Raw genomic sequence first — 5135 nt, forward strand, 5'->3', positions numbered from 1 at the left:
TACACACTTTGGTACGGTGAAAATGTGCCTAATCGAAATACAGTCGAATTCTGTTAAGCGAAAACGGCTAATTTCAGAAAATTTTTTCCCTTAAGCAGAATTTTCAATTAAGAGAACTTCGGATAAGCGAAAGTCGTTGCGCTAAAACGAAGCTTTCAATCAATATCATATTATAAAATGAATTGAATAAGAACTTATTTTTTCGCAGACATTAGCTTGGATTGTTGGAAAAATGTGCAATATAATTTTGGGGCTGCACATACAAATTTTAATGAATTTCGTTGCCCTTACAAAAATAAGGGTTTCATATATATTTGTGTTTTTTCAACAAAAAAGTCTTTCTATTTTACAGATTTTCAATTAACCGGTTTTTATTTTAAGCGAAGTAAAGTGTTTGAAAATTCACCTGAAATAATAGTTTACAATTTTTAGTTTCAATTAACCGATTTTTTTGATAAACCGGCGCTCGCTTATCCGAATTCGATCGTATTGGTTTTATACCCCATGTTTCTTTGGACGAAATCCGTTTCAGAAAATTTGGAGTCGATTTACACATGTCCGTCCATCCGTTGTCTGTCTGGCTGGCTGGTTGTTTCGCACGATAACTCTCGAAGAGAACAATCGATTTAGTTTAAGTTCGAAGATGGGAAATATCGGCCCACTCCCCCACAAAATTGTCAAAATTGTGATAAAAATTAATTCTATAATAACATGCAAACGGACTATCCGATTTTAACGAAACTTTGTACAACCTATTATCTTTACCAAGCCAAAATCAAGTAGGAAGATTGAACCCATTGGTAAACTCCTTTTAGTACCTCCCCCACAGAGAGTCACAGTTTTCAATAATTATAAATTCAATATCAGGCTAATGGAATGCCCGATTTGAACCAAACTTTGCACAACCTATTAGGTTAGGTTAGGGATGTACGGTTGTTGTAACAACCGTCCACTCGGAAACTATGTCCATTGTGATCATCCTTTATGTATAAGTGTACCTATAATAAAAGGAAAAAGATAGTGGAAGAGTAGAGAGAAAAAAGGGGGCGGAGGAGAGATTATTTTAGCCAAGTAAATTTTTTGACAAAGCCTAGAATTTATTTAGGGTCTACTTTGGAGAAGAAAACTAGATTATCAATTTCATAACATCCAAACTGTTTATGTCTTCTGCTGATCAGCGACGGACATTGGCAGAGGATGTGCTCAATTGTTTAAAGTTATTCTTCGTCCTCACATAGACGACAGTAATCCTCTCCACTGGAGTCCCACTTAGAAGTGAGAGATCTAACTTTGCAGTGACCAGTAATAATCCCCACAACGATTTTGATCTCCCTCTTGCTGTGTTCCAGCAGCGAAGACGTTCTTTTACGAGAGAATTCTGGTCAGATAGATTTAGAGATTCTGCAAGCAGGTTCCCTTAGCCATCTGTTACCGACTACTTCGCAATGGAACGCACGGATTCTGCCAATGAAATAGCTAATGGGGGGTTTCACAGATCTCTCAGTCAGAAGACTGGACGACTGTGACCCCCCTCGGGCAAGCTCGTCGCCTATCTTATTCCCTTCAATGTCGTTATGTCCTGGAACCCAGCATAGCCCAACTATCTGTCGTATATCATTCAGAGCGGTCTTACAATCATGAACTGCTTTCGAGTTTATAGTATGCGACTTCACCGCTTTCAGGGCCGCCTGACTATCTACATAAATAGTCATCGGTCCCGTAATGTCGGCATTAAGTGCTTTTACTATCTCGGCCGATTTCGTGATTGCGAGAATCTCTGCTTGAAAAACGCTACAGTCATTGTTGAGTTTATATGAGTTCTGTATACCTAATTCCCTACAATAGACGCCTGCGCCAGTGCCTTCCTCCATCTTGGACCCGTCTGTGAAGATTGACAGACCTGGCAGAGGTAGGGAGCCACTTTGAAGAGGTCATAACCTGGCGTTATGTTTAGGATGCTGGCATGACCATAGTTCAGCGAGTTCAAGGCATCTGTATCCCTGGCCGCCTGGAATTTGATCAGAATATCCAATGGTTGGAGATTCAAGATTGCATTCAAGGCTGCCTGAGGTGTACTTTTTAATGCTCCGGTGATCAGAATTGAAGCCGAACGCTGTACTAAGCTCAGTTTTGACAGCAGTTTTCTTTTTATTCACCCCCTGCCACCAGACAAGATAACCATAGGTAAGTATGGGTAAGACAATCCCCAACTCTTGCCTATGGAATTCTTGCATGAATAGAGTGCCAGCAATCCCTTCTTGGAGCGTTCCTCAACATTCCCATTCCACAGTAACTTGCGGTCTAGGATAGTGCCAAGATATTTAGCTTCATCAGAAAGGGTTAAAGCCACTCCACCAAGTGATGGTAGACGGAAACTAGGAATTTTGTGCTTCCTAGTGAAGAGCACCAGTTCGGTTTTAATGGGGTTTACACCAAGACCTTTAGTGTAAGCCCAATTAGACAGGGTTGAAAGGGCACCCTCCAGGATGTCTGATATTGTCGTTATAAACTTACCCCCAACAAGCAAGACTACATCATCGGTATAGGCTACCGCACAACCTATTACTTTTACCAAACCTAGATCAAGTTTGAAGATGGGATCCATTGGTCCACTCCTTCTGGTAGCTCCCACACAAATGGTCAACATTCTCTGCACACCATAGGGTGAGGTTATATATCTGTCGGCAGCACCGACTTTTTTACTTGTTATTTAAATTGAGTTGGAACAGTTTTCTTTGTAAAAAAAACTTAAATATTCGCATATTAGTCAAATTGGTGTAAAGTTATAATAGTATAGTTATAATAGTTTTCTAGTGTTAAAATTGGAAGAATAACCATTACAATCAATTAATTTCTTTCGATATTAACACACGATGTGTTTCCTAGGAAATAAGAAAATCAATTTCTTGACATAGTTTTCCCAGGGAATAAAATTTAATTAAACAAAGCTCTTCAATATTTTCCCTTGAATCATTTAACAGAAATTACAAATTAATTTGTTTAAATGAAAACAAATTATCCTACAATGCAAAACAGAACAGAAATATGTCATTGCAAAAATAATAGCAACATCTTTGACATAACTAAATATTATTTCTCCTTATAATGATCGGCAGATTCTGTTGAAATTGAAATCAACGTTAACTTTGGTGGCCATTTAAGAAATCATAATTGCAGCATACACAGATAACTGAGATAATTCGCATCTTTTCAACATCTATTCTCTTTCACATAGGAGCACTTCGAACACGAATCAATATTATGCAAAATGTTTAAATAATCTGGCACGTGTTCATCCAGCATCAGACGGTCTCCAGTCTTCTTTTTCCACTGCTGCTACTGAAAAAAAAACAAGCACTCCTCACAACATTCATACACAAATACCTTTATGCTAATACCAATCTAATTCATTTATGGTTACAACATAACTTTTCCAAAAAGGACCGTAACCAATAAAAAGCCCCCAACGAATATGGAAAACGAAATGAATCCAGTTCAGACGATATGTAAGTGTCTCATATCATTGATTTAAATGAGTGACTGACTGAGTAGCTGGCTGACTGACTGGGTAACAATTCCTATCCTGTCCATGGTCCCATGGCGTATTCAGTTTTTCCTCATCTGCCTCAATTGAAGTTTGCATATTAATTTGATTAAGAGAATTTTTGCGCTATAATTAATGACTGTGAAAACATGTAAGCGATATTAGCATACAATTATGGCCATGCCATAAGACACAGATACGGCCAAGACCTTAATTGTAACTGAACGGATACGTACCCAGTGTGTATGTATGTACGAATGTCGGGCAAGACCATATTCTATGGAAAATATTCATGTTCAATAGTTCTAGTAGAGAACCTTTAAAAATAACCACCACCACCACATTTAGCAATAATTTATTTATTAGTTCGATTTCATAGTCGTCGGTGAGGATGGTGTTTGTATAATGTGTGTGAGTGTGTATGTGTGCAGGAATCTAAATAGAGTATGCACCAGCGTTTGCATTTGAATCTACATTGGGTGTCCGGATACAGTATTGGATTGATGAATTACAACATCAAATGGGATTTGTAGCACTCATCAATGAAATATGGTTGGACGAGGCAACTACTCCGGAATGTGGTTTCCTGGTGTAAAAATCTGCACCATTAATATAAGGAGTAATTTTTATATTCTCAATGTGGAGTGTATATTAAACTTGTCATTCCATTTGCAACACCTCGAAATATTCCCCTGAGGCCCCATAAAGTAGCCACGGAGACCCATATCACGATAGAGCTCGGAATGTTGGAGATGGAGCTTTGAAATTTTGCACATACATTACTACTACTCCTAAGATGTTAGTTATTGAACATGGGATATATCGGTCTACTTTTAGGATAGTTCCCATAACTAGTGTTGGACAGCATGTTAATACCTGGTACATTGGGTAAATATATTATATTTACAGCCATATTCATTGTAAAATGTAAATAACAAATAAAAATAACTTAAATCGGGAGATACAATTATATGGTGGGGACTATATCAAAATATGGACCCAGAGGCCCCATTTTCTATTGGCAGAGTACCTCAAATAGTTCGGCATTTAAACAGTTTTTACCCAATACTTGTGTAATACTCCCCATGACGAGATCCCTTAATAATCAGTATAATAAAGCTTTTGGGGTGTATTTTCAACGTAATCAGCTGTAATTTAGTATATCGAGTTCTGTCTGGGTAGAAAATATCTATTCTAATTATTATCACTATTGGCCCCATATAAGGCAATAAGCAATATTCGGTATTTTGAAAATTTTCGGCACCGAAACTTCATGTAAAATTTCAATGTGCGACATGTCTGCCCTCTAGTGGGGTAATAGTAATAATTTCCATATAACTCCAACATTAGAGTACATACAACCATATAATAGATATCAATTTAAAGGGCAACAACTCCTCTTGGATATACTTTGAACTTCACCGATCTATATCGTTCAGTAGTAAAATATATACGGCCCAGAAACGATCATCATCAAAACTGTCATGCTTATTCAATGACCCGACCATTCTCTCTATGTAAAATTTCATGGTATTTCTCTGGTCGCTTTATAGGCGACAATTACGGTCCGAAATTGTGGCCTGTAGAGCGA

Source organism: Musca vetustissima, unplaced genomic scaffold (assembly GCF_032173495.1).
Source record: "Musca vetustissima isolate MV318-11 ecotype Yass unplaced genomic scaffold, APGP_CSIRO_Mvet_v1 utg31599, whole genome shotgun sequence".
Taxonomy (NCBI): Eukaryota; Metazoa; Arthropoda; class Insecta; order Diptera; family Muscidae; genus Musca; species Musca vetustissima.